The sequence below is a fragment of the Podarcis bocagei genome (genome assembly GCF_964188305.1).
Source record: "Podarcis bocagei genome assembly, chromosome: 3".
Lineage (NCBI taxonomy): Eukaryota > Metazoa > Chordata > Lepidosauria > Squamata > Lacertidae > Podarcis > Podarcis bocagei.
In genome coordinates this window covers 107,699,444-107,711,910 of record NC_138127.1, presented here as the reverse complement: position 1 = coordinate 107,711,910, position 12,467 = coordinate 107,699,444, and the positions used below count along the sequence as shown (strand labels likewise).

Genomic DNA, 12,467 nt, shown 5'->3' with positions numbered 1-12,467 from the left:
AACACTGTCCAACCATCTTGTCCTCTGTCGTCCCCTTCTCCTTCTGCCCTCCATCTTTCCCAACATCAGGGTCTTTTCCAGGGAGTCTTCTCTTCTCATGAGGTGGCCAAAGGATTAGAGCCTCAGCTTCAGGATCTGTCCTTCCAGTGAGCACTGGGGGCTGATTTCCTTCAGAATGGATAGGTTTGATCATCTTGCAGTCCATGGGACTCTCAGGAGTCTCCTCCAGCACCATAATTCAAAAGCATCAATTCTTCGGCGATCAGCCTTCTTTATGGTCCAGCTCTCACTTCCATACATCACTACTGGGAAAACCATAGCTTTAACTTTACGGACCTTTGTTGGCAAGGTGATGTCTCTGCTTTTTAAGATGCTGTCTAGGTTTGCCATTGCTTTTCTTCCAAGATGTGTATTATTATATCCCAAACCCTGCCTTTCCGCATATTTGGAGCGGCAGGGGGTGCTTTGGAGAAGGGGAGAACCTGGTTGGAAGATGACCAGGAAACGCTGAGATTTCCTACCAGAAGTAAATTCCACGTTCACAAAAGTGCTTCCTGTTGAGATTTATTTTGATTTTTTTTTTGGGCACTCTGCACTACTTGTTCTTCCGTGGCACGTAAGAATCTGGGCTCCTGTTTCCCGTCTTTTGCTGCTTCCACGCACAAGCCGACAACGGTTTTACGTTCCATGGTAGATGACGCTTTATCACGTCCGTCGGAGGGAATCTGCCTTCTCCCGAATCAGTCCAGCGCCATCTTTTCCAGACTGGCAGACAGCAGAGCCTCCCAGATTGCAGAGAGGGGCTTTTGCCAGCCCTTCCTGGGGAGGGCAAGAATTAAACCCGGGGCCTTCTGCACTCAATGCAGGTGTTCTCCCACGGTGCTGCCATAGCAGTGGCAGGGATGTGTCCCGGCCGGGATGAGGGGGAAGAGGCGAGGAAAGAAAGGGAGATGCTACTGAGATTTGACATTTCCTGCCCACAACAGGAGCATGGTTCAAAGCACCCCTTGCTAACCACTGGCAAACTTGGCTGATCTGGACTTTCTCATGCGCACTTGATGCGCACCTGTGGCTCTTGCAGACAGGCTGGCCCATCCATTATTATTTTTAAACAATACATTTTTATTATTTTCTTTGCACAGTCATTTTACAATACATTAAATCACATATATACTTTCAGCTCTGCCGAGCTTGTGACTTCCCTCCTTCCCTTCAGCGGGTATCCCTTATTTTCTCCAGTCGCGTATTTTAATTTTTAACCTTGTATCTGTCTTATACATTGTAGGAGTTACTTCAGTCCTGCCAGTGTTTTTAAATATTTACAGTTATCCTTTAAGTACACAATAAATTTACTCCAACTTTCCTGGAATCTCTGATCGTCCTGACCTCGAATCCTGCCAGTCAGTTTGGCTAATTCCACGTAGTTCATCATTTTCGCATGCCACTCCGCAATGGTAGGGACTTCTTGTGATTTCCAATTTTGGGCCAACATATTCCTTGCTGCCTCTGTGGTGTACATAAATAGTCTTTGGTCTGTTCTGTTTTCATAATCTCAGGCTGCCCCATCCATTTCAATGGAAGACGCAGACCCTGAGAAGCGTCTCCGCCACCACAGAGCAGAAGAGAGAGCCTACAGGATCAGGCCAATGGGCCATCTAAGTCCAGCATCCCCTTCTCACCGTGCCCAATCAGATGCCCATCATGGGGAACCAGCAAGCAGGATTCGAACCCAAGGCCCCCTTTCCATCTTCCAGCCACTGGGTTTCAGAACGGTGCAGACACAGCGCAGTCACCCTGGCTATCGTGAATTTATTTAAGTCATGGTCAATGGCTGCCGCAAGGCCTGCAAGCGGGTTTTCTTCACCCCATCCCGGGGCCAGGCAGGCAGGCATCCATCCAGCAAAAGTGAGCCACAACTAAGGTGAGGCCTGTTGACCGAAGTCCCCCTCTAAAGTGCGTCATCCAGCTGAATGAGTTGCCTTGTAGGAACTGGAGCAGCCAAAGAGACGGCTGCTTCCGGTGCGACTCAGTCCAAGCTTCCATCAGCTGGATTGAGGCCCTTCTCTGAACCACAAACGCAGATGGATCTCAGGGGCTCCCAGTGAGAGCAACTCGATCCCCCTGGCAGAGAAAGAATCGCGCCATTTCCATACGCTGGATTTTTTTTGTGTTTTTCCAGTTTAGGGTATTTGCTCAGGTCACATGCAAACTGCCAGCCCCCCTAGTTTCCTAGGCTGCAATCCCAATCCTGCTTACTTAGGAGTAAGACCCCCTGAATTCAGCAGGGCTTACTTCTGACTAAACGTGGTTAGAATTGCACTGCTCTCTGTCTTCGTGTGCTCCTCAGGATCTGTTAATTCTTGGCATCCTTTTTTTTGCCCAAGAAACAAAATTTTGAATGCACCCGTCCTTTCTGTCAACCTCCTTGTGGATAAAACTTAGTTCCTGAACCCCCCCCTTTTTTTTGTGTTTTGGGGTTACTTTTTAATAAAATGCAGAAATAAATTATTGTTACTCAGTTTATTATGTACTTAGCCCGATTTAATACTTTGTGGGACATGATTTTTGGCCAAGAACAATTGCTTTGGAGTGACGGCATTTCTGTGGAGACTCTTGCCTGGTCTGTTGGAGCTTGTATATGTCATACCAGGGTCTGACATTGTATGCCCTTTTAAAATGTGGGTTTTTTTGTGGATGGGTGGGTATTGGGTTGTGGTTTTTATTTTGATTATGTATTTTGTGGTTGCATATTTTGATTTTATTCCATGAATCGCCTCTGGGTATTGGGCGGTGTGTAAATTCAGTTAATAATAATAATAATTGTAGGTTGTGCCTTCCATGTAACTGAAGCTGCCATACGTCCACCGGCTTCCCTAGCCTAGAAATGTCCACTCTGACTGGCAGCAGCTGAAGCTTCTCCCTGGCTCTTCCACCTAAATCCATTCTTAACTGGGAGTGAACCTGATTACAGTGGTGCCTCGCAAGACGAAAAGAATCCGTTCTGTGATTCTCTTCGTCTAGCGGTTTTTTCGTCTTGCGAAGCAAGCCCATTGAAGGATTAGCAGATTAGCGCTTTTAGCGCTATTAGCGGCTTTTAGCGGCTTATCTGCTGATCGGATCAGCTGATTAGTGGCTTAGAAAAAGGGGGGGGAGGAAAAAAAACCAGCAGGAACTCGCAAGACATTGTCGTCTTGCGAAGCAAGCCCATAGGAAATTCATTTTGCGAAGCACCTCCAAAACGGAAAACTCTTTCGTCTAGCGAGTTTTCCGTCTTGCGAGGCATTCGTCTTGCGGGGCACCACTGTATACATGTTTCTCTACCACTCAGCTGTTGCCCTGTTCCCTCTTCTTTGGAGCTAGATCAGATCAGTAGCCTGACCAGTCCAGCGCTCTGTTTTCACTGTGGTTGGTTCGCTACCCAGACGGAGCTCACAAGCGGAACCGGAGCCCAGCAAGGCTCACTCACCTTTGATTCCCAACAACTAATATTCAGAGGCCTCCGACTGCGGAGCCGAAACATAGCCATTGTGGTTAGTAGCCATTAAGAGTCTTTTCTTCCACGATAAAGCCACGTTTTCCGGTCTTCCCCTTCTCCTCGGGGACCAGCCTGCGTCATGCCTGCCTCTGTGACTGTGGCCATGTTTGGATGTAGCGCTAAACGTTTGCCGGGCTTTGGACGTAACGCTAAACCGCTACGGCCGCAAACCGAGACAGAGGTTTCCGAACTCCTGGCGGCCACATCAGAGGAAGGAGCTAAACTGTAGCTTAGTCTCGCACCAAAAGCATAGCTCTCCTTGTCAAACCTTCAGGAGAATCTTCCACTCTCCTTATCCCACACAATCTTGTATACAAGGGCGATTTGCACATCACGTTGGCTCTGCGGGGACGGCAGCCTTCACATGGTAGCCTAGCTATGTCAACACACACCGTGTGATTTGTCTGCCACAAATCCTGGCCTGGCTGGATCAGGTGCAGCAATCCATTCTTCCAGCGGCAACCAGACCATGTCCTTTTGCCACTCCAGGCCAAGATCACAACCTGATAAAGACCAGCGGCCATTTGTGGCTGATCCTGGCAGCTGCATCAGACCAATGGACTGTCTAGTTCGCCGTCCCATTTTCCCACAGAGATGAGCAAGGTTCCAGTTGGCCTCTCTGTCCCGCTGTTGATCCTCAGCAACCGGTCTTTAACGAGGTTTCGGTTTAGGCCAGCCACCCACCAAGAAATAACTTTGTGCTGAAATGCTCGTAGTGTCTCTTACAGTGGTTCTCCTGTTTGCGGCCGGGAACAGGGTCTCTGTCCAGGTCTGCGGTCGGAATGGCTTGGGTACAGCTGACCGGTTGGCTTTCAGGGGAGCACTGTGTGTTATTTCTGGTGTCCAAGTACAGAAACACCTCCGTGGAAACCGATCAGCTGGTTAGCCCAAAAAGGAAGCTGTAACAAACAGGTAGGTAGGACATTGCAATCTGCTGCACCAGATTGAATTTGACCGAGATCGCACTGGACTGTTAGGAATGAGATTCCAACTCAAGCTTAGGAAGAACTTTGTGATGCTAAGAGCTGTTTGACATTGGAAGCTGCAGCGCTCTCCTTCCTTGGAGGCTTTTAAGCAGTGGTTGGATGGCTGTCTGCCAGGGATTCTCAAGATGGGATTCTTCTCTTGTGATTCTGTGAACTCTGATAAACCGTTCGGTATTCCGGGCGGATTTCAAGCAGCCACTGCCGACACCTTCCCATCCCGATACGAGGAGGCACCTTTGCGCAACTTTCCCTTCGTTTGTGGTGTTTCCGAAGGGGGAGGCTCATGTCGCCACTTCCGTGGCACGTGGGCCATCAGCGTGGCGAGGCCTGGGAGAAGGCAGGCTTCCCCTCTCTCTGAGAAAAGGCCAGCATTGGAAAGCCGAAATAGAAGACAAGTCGTTGGCTCTGCCATCTTGGGTGTCAACTGCCTTTGGGTAGAAACATCCTCTTCCTTGAGTCCCGAGAGTGGCCTGTGCGCTACAGAGTAGTTGTTGTCTGTCTTAGGTGTTCATTTTCTAAAAGTGCCTACACGCACGGCTGGGGGGCAGGGAGGATAGCAAGCAAGAGGCGCCCCCCCCCGGCCTCACCACGGGGGACGACGACGAAAGGGCATTTCTCCCTTACATGCCTTCCGTCTCCGGGACTCCGAGGGCAGGAGGCCCTAGAAGGTTGCATTAGCTGCCCAACAAAAGCCGGGCAGAAGCCATGACAGCCGCTTCCACTGCCTCTCTTTCCTCTCCTCTTGACTTGAATTCTGTTTCTGGAAAACCTCTGTGAAATTTGGGCGCCCTCAGAGAGGTTCGTTTCAGTCTCCTGTTTGGGTGTGGGCAGCAGAGATATAGCTTGCCCCAATGCTTCAGAGATGTGTGTTGCTTGCGCCTGGTGGCAGGGAGGCAGGGCCGTCCCAACGAGTGATACACACCCACAACACCGAAGTCTGCCGTGACATATCGGACATGCGGAAATTCCTTTTCTTCTTGCTCTTCCCCTCCGCCAAACCTCCTGCCCACCCTCTTCCCCGAGTCGCCATTGCACCCCTGGACAAACCGGGTAGTTGCGGGGGGCAATTTTCAGCACCTCTGCAATTCATGCGCTCCTCGGACATCATGATACCTCAGGCAGGTTCCCGCCCCCATTTCAAAGTCATTTTCCTGGCCAGACTGCCAACCATTGCAACGTAACCTCTGCCCCGATCATTGCAGTTCTAAAGCAGTGCAGGATTAGTTTCTGGGTTCCCAGACCTGTGCATTTAATTCCACCTGGAGGGATCTAACTGTCTCAGTTGTTTCCCTCTGTAGCCGAAGCTTCCGATCCAGTCCTTAAATCAGGTTTCCCAAAAAATGCCTTCTTCTTTTACGGTCAGGCTTGTTTTTGTAAACGGTCACGGGTCACCCTTAGTTTGTAAATGCGTTAAGTGGGAAGTGTTCTTGATTAATCTTTTTTCTTCCTTTCAAAAAACAAAAAAATGGATATTTTAACAAAATTCTGAAAGGAAAAGTATCTCTCCCCCAGATTTGCAATTAGTTTGACGTCTGTTTTGTGGCATGCAATTTGCATACTGGTTTCATAGGCGCCGCGATCTTGCCCCTCCGATTACAAAGCGATGAAGGTTCTTGCACCATGTTGGGGAAAGGCTAGCTTCCATGCCGCTTTGCGAGTCCTGAGTGCGAAACACACGTGGTTCCAGATTATTCGGTTTACCGGCCAGGCTGGTAGACCCTGCAGGAGCGTGCTTTGGCAGCCAAAGCCAAAATGCCAGACGTCTTTGTTGCACTGTTCCCAGACAGCGGCTCCGTAGTCAGAAAACTCTTTCCCTCCCTGGCACAGAAAACAGGGGTGTGGAATGCAGTCTCAGAGGCCTCCCATGCACCCTGGTGTCGTGCCTTGGCCTGTTCCGGGCCAACACCTGCCGACGCATTACCTGGACGAGAAAGCCCCTTTCTGAAAAGGAGCCATCCAGACTTGGGCTGGGGCTGCAGAAGATGGTGGGGTCCCTGCACCTTACTTCAAGCCAGCCTTTCTCAACCTGTGGGTCCCCCGATGTTGTTGAACTACAACTCCCATCAGCCCTAGCTAGCAAGGCCAGAGCTCAGGGATGATGGGAGTTGTAGTCCAACAACATCGGGGGACCCACAGGTTGAGAACCGCTGCAAGCAGAAAGATTTTGGCAGCAGCAGAAGGTAGCAAGGCCTGCTGAAGTCGCCCCCCCCCCTTGCCCAAAAGGTGCAGGGACTTCCTCCACTTCCGTTCATCTCGTTTGCAACCCTTGTGCGGTCCTTACGTTGGTGTTGCAGTGGGGGGAGGGCCTGCGAGGCAGAAGGTGGTGCCTTTATCGGCCCAGAAGGGCCAAGGTGAAAGGGCGGGGTGAGGTGGGGGTGTTGTTCCTGTACCAGGGGGTCAGTTGCAACTCTTCGCTCTTCTCCCTCCCACCCCCCTGAAAGGGTGTCGTGCTGCTGGGGGGTCCCTGGTCCGTGCCTTCAGCCAGCGCCTCTCGTTCAGTGATGGGCGGCCAAGGTTGGTTGCATCCTTCTCTGGGCTCTGTCCCTCTCGGAAAAAGAAAAAGGCAGGACGGATACTGACCCCCCTCCCGTTAAGTCATTTCATTTCACCTGTTTCGTGGCTGCATCCCAGCATCATCAGGAGTTTGCGATGTGGGAAGAGGCCATCTCTAGTTTCGTTCCCCGTGTGTGTTTTTGCGTGGCATTGATATTGTTTGGAGGGGGCGGTGGGGAAGAGCGTTAAACATTGCATTTGGAAAACGGAAGTGTAGGAGCCAAACTCACAGGAGCCGAGGTCTCTTCTCCCCCCCCCCCCAATAAAATATTTGAGGGCCCCCAAGTTGATGAGCATTAATGGTGTCATGTGATCGGTTCGGCTTGGTGGGGCTTACCTGCCCCTCCCCTTCAAAAAAATTGGTTACAGTGGTACCATAGATTCCAGTGTATTAGGCAACTGGGCGTATAAGGTGACCCCCCAAATTGGCTTGGGGGGGTCGACTTATACGCCCAGTCTTATACGCGGCAACTTTGCTGGGCGACTTCCTCCCAGCGCAGAGCCTGCCGCCCGCTGCCGCTGCCCAGCAAACCCATACCCGCCGTATGAGAGGACCCCTGACTTTTTAGAAGATTTTCCAGGGTTAAAAGGCGTCTTATACGCCGGAATCTATGGTACCTTGGTTTACAATCATAATCTGTTCCAGAGGTCCGGTTGTAACCCAAGGCTCGCTTTCACCAATGGGGCCTCCCCCAAAAAATTGGTTGTAATCCAAAAAAATAAAAATAAAAATGGGTTGTTATCCAAAAAAAAAAAGGGGGGACACGCACCTCTGGGTTTGACGTGGTTGTAATCCAAAGCGGTTGCAAACCAAGGTACCACTGTATTTCAGTTTTTACCCCTGGAATCTCGCCAGTCCAAGTTGATTGGCATTTTGACAACTGTATAATTTGGGAATTAACTCTTATCTGTTACAATTTGGTTATTATTGGGGTGAATCGGAAAACTAATTACAAAGAAATCATTATTTTTCAAAAAAAAGGGAGCTAGCCTGTCTGCCTTGTAACCGGCGAGGGGGACGGCACGCCGACCTCAGACCTTTCGGGTCTTCCGCTGTCTGCATTGCAGGGAGTCAAGACTTGCCCTGTCGTAGGAGCTCATTTATTTGCCTTTTTGCCGCGACCTGCCGTTGAGAAGCCTTTGTGTCTTTGCCTGTGCGTTTCCTCCGTTGACGTCCCGGGGTCTCCTGCGTCTCGCGCCGAGTGCCGCCCCCTCCTCGCTCACTATTGCGGTGGCAATGGGCACCCCGGCCTGGTGCCCTTGCCCTGCCAACCTGTGTCTCAGCCTACCTCATGAGGTAAATCTGTGTCTCGCCGCCCCTCAGCTCGCAACCCTCGTTTTCATTTTCGTCCGTAAACGTCCGCTCTCCACGCAAAAAACACACGACTCCCAACGCACTGGAATGTCTGTATATCTCTATCCCTTTCCCCAAAAATCCTCCACCAGACAACCCCCCCCCAAAAAAAAGGCCCCCCGCCCCTTGCTGTTGCCACCGATTCCTCTTGCAGATTGAATGCTGCTTTAAATGTGAAAAAAGAGAAACAGTTGTTTTAAAAAAAAAGCTATATAAGGAAGAAAAGAAAATAGAAAATAAAAAAATAAAAAAACCTGAATGAAAAGCTAAAGCTGAATTTATAAGCCTTGTTGCATATGAGCCAAAAGTGCAAAAAGCTCCATATAATAAACTAACCTGCCACTCATATAAATATAAATATATATAAATATATTAAAATCAGACTGTTCTACAAAATTGTGTATTTGTATTTTTGTGTACGTAAAATTTTCTGCTAAGCAGAAGGGAGGATGTAGTATATAGGATGATGTGAGAGAATTTTTTTTAATCAAATTTCTTTTGCTACTTATTTTTGTTAACATCTATATGCCTGTCTTCGTCTTCTGTATGTATGACACAGTTTTTGGAAAAAGCTGTGGTCTCTCTCTCTCTCTTTCTCTCGCCCTCTTGCCTTTGGTTCCGTATTTCAGGACCAGGTTTGGGTCAGCCACCCCCCCCCCCAGAAACCCCCTTTGCCCAAAGGGCTGAGTAACAGACAGCTGCCAATATCAGAAGATGCCTCGGAGGGGCTTCGCTGCCGTCACTCTTTGCATTGCTCAGAAGCTGCTCTGCTCTTCCTTAAATCATCCTTGCAGGTCCTTCTGCGCACTGGCCCCAAGTAGTGGGGGGAAAAACCTTGGGTCAGAGTATCCGAATCTCTTCACTGAGATATTGCTGCAAAGAACGCCGCTATCAAATCACGCCAGAAGCGATTGGCAGAGATAATTGGTGGATTTCCAAATCGTGGCCCACAGAAAAGGGGGGCGGGAAGTGGGGGGAAATGGACACTTTGAGGTCGTTGACCCCACCCCAACCAAAATGGTGGCTTTGTGCCATGATGGTTTGAGCCACGGCGTCACCTGGCCACCTCCTGCCCCTCAAGATAGTTCAGGACAGTCCAAAACAGCTCGAGGGATACCAGGTTGGTGAACGTTGGTAATCTTAATTTCCCATCTCCTCCATAATCTGTGTTGCGGCCCTGTAGGTAAGAGAGGAGGAGGCATTTTCTGGCAAAACTGGTCCCCGTGTAACAACCAGCGAAAGATCCAACGAGTGTATTGGCCGACACCTTGAAGACCATGCCCACAGATCATTCCCTGCCAGTTTCCTCCTCCAAATCATTAATAATGACATCCTAATTTGCAAAGGATTTTGTTTAAGGATCTCTCGCTCCCCACTTCTTAAATGCGAGGCTAGTCCCAATCCCCTGCGTGAATTCTTCCCAAACCGCTTGTGCAAAACTGGGACCACAGTTGTTTAAACCCTGTGCGTTTTTTTTACAGAACGGTCAGTGCCTTGAGTGCTTTGCTAACGTGTAAAGGGACACACTTACGAAAGGCCCTTTCGAGGAACAAACAAACAGCACCTCTGCGACAAACCACGGTAAAAGCGTGCTTGGCTTGCGCCACACCCCATTGCAGGTGAGGAACGCATGATGTTCAATGCTCAGCCCTGTGGAACAAAACCCAAACTTGTGCACAGCAGGGAGAAACTTCCCCTTCTGTGCTAATTTTGTGTTTGTGGGGAGGAATTCAACACCGTACGCTCCCAAGTACAGTTTTATTGAATGATGGAATCGGTTTGTCAAGAGCTTCTTCCCAAAGCGAAGTTGCAGCCATAATTAAGAGTCTCAGAGCCTCTTTCATGTCAGAATTTTTTCTCCCTGGGCCTCGATTTCCTCACCCATTTAATACAATGCATTCTTGCAGAGAGGAGCTATTCACATATTTCCCCATCTCTCCATTAAAAGATAAAATGTCATATATATATATATAATTACCTCTTGCCTTCCTCCCCCCAAAAGCAGGGGTGGCAACGAGGGGAAACAGGAGAGAGCGTGAGAGAGAGAGACGACACCTTTCTACGTAGGGCTCATATTTATACCAATGTGTACTGACTGTGAGAGGCGTCCTTGTTTCTGTACGTGAAAGGGGGGGTTGGGCAGAGAGAAAGAGAGAAACAAGTGCTCTATTGTATTGATTAAATACTAGTTTAAAAGAAGAAAAAAATACAAAAAGAAAAACGACAACCGAGTCCTTGTATCCTTGTAATCTCCTATTCTGGATTATTAGTGCCTTTTTGGACAGTAGACTGTTCTGTAATTAAATTGTAGTATAACTGCTTTTTTGTACAGTTTTGTTTTAAATAAAACTTTTTTTTAATTTGTGTTTATTTTAGTATTGTACCTACTAGAAAATTAAAATGTATAACTGAAAAAAAAAAGTTCTGGTTCGGTCCTCTTTGTGCAAAATGTTTCATTTCATGGGGGTTCGCAGGGTCCCCGAATTCTCATGACACGGCCGGCCGCCATCAGTCACCCAGCCACCTGACCCACTTCTGTGGCAGGATGGCCCTGAGAATGGCGCTGTTCAGAAGATTCATCCCTAGTTTTTCAAATGGGGAGGGGGGGGGAACGGTTAAGGGAATCCAACATGCTACTTGGAGAATTGCCTTTACGGTGGAATTCAGTCTCTTTCTTTCTTTCTTTTTTACAATTTGGTACAGTGCTTGATTGGGGGGGAAGAAACACCGCAAAGTGGTTTACAGAAAAGCCAAAGCAATAAACCTAACACTAAGAAAGAGTTAATAGCCATTTAAGACATTTGAAAATAACAGACTGAAAACTCCCTTCGGCTTTCTAAATTTAGGGGGAAACCTGTCCAAACAAAAATGATTTGGGCAGGTGCTGAAAAAAAGTACAGCGAAGGCACATGCCTGAAGGCACATGTCAAGTGGCAGGGAGTTCCAAAGTGCAGGTGCTACCACCCAGAAAGGTAAGAGTTCTTATGCAGGGTGGATTTTAATATGACACCAGTAACAGGGCCAGTTTGACTGATCAAAGTGGGACCAGTGTACCTAGAAATACCCTCTCCACCAAGTTTCTAAGGGGGTCATACTAACAGCAACACCTTGAACTACGACCACATCATCGTAAAAAGTTACACAAGTGTTTTTGGGGGGTCAGTATTATGACCAATTTGTTGTACTGGCTCCCTGTCGAGTACAGGATCAGATTTAAGGTGCTGGTTTTAACCTTTAAAGCCCTAGGACCCTCGTACCCACGGGACTGCCTCTCCTGGTATGCCCCGCGGAGGACCTTAAGAGCCACAAATGACAACACCTTGGAGGTCCCAGGTCACAAGGTGGTTAGATTGGTCTCAACTAGGGCCAGGGCCTTTTCAGTACTGGCCCCGACTTGGTGGAACGCTCTGTCACAAGAGACTAGGGCCCTGCGGGACTTGACATCTTTCCGCAGGGCCTGCAAGACGGAGCTGTTCCGCCTGGTCTTTGGCCAAGGCACAGTCTGACCCCCTCCTTTGGCAATCCTCACAGAACTCTAGCCCAATGGTTGCCATTAATCTGATTTGAACTGATTTTATAATGAAATGATTTTAGAAAGTTGTATCATTTTACTGTTGTTAGCCGCTCTGAGCCTGGCTGGGGAGGGTGGGATATAGATATAAATAATAATAATAATAAATAATAATAATAATAATAATAATAATAATAATAATAATAATAATAATAATTTAATTATTTATTTATTATTATTATTATTATTTTAAAAAGGTCTTGTGGCAGCTTTAGGGCACTAAAATATATATTACAGTATAAGATTTTATAGACTTGGGCCTGCCTTGTAAGTTGCACGAGTGACGACTCCGTTGGCAAGTGGATTTAAGGAGAAAACTGCCAGGTGGGAGTTGCATGGCAGCTTGATGCAAAAAGATTGCAGCTGGTGCGAACGAGAGCATAAACGCACGTTAAATAGGCACACATTTTTTACAGCAGCAGATTAGTGATAATTGCGGAGGTGATTGCATTAACACAGATAGTGAGC

General features: G+C 48.3%; 1 long non-coding RNA gene across 1 annotated transcript; it reads right to left on the bottom strand.

The window, feature by feature from the left end:
- Nucleotides 1–1,104: 1,104 nt before the first annotated feature.
- On the bottom strand, nt 1,105–10,994 carry LOC308584222. The gene is made up of 2 exons (XR_014006664.1): nt 3,300–10,994; nt 1,105–2,961 (listed from the first exon to the last, which is right to left on the bottom strand). It is a non-coding gene; the product is annotated as an uncharacterized lncRNA (long non-coding RNA).
- Between the last annotated feature and the right edge of the window lie 1,473 nt (nt 10,995–12,467).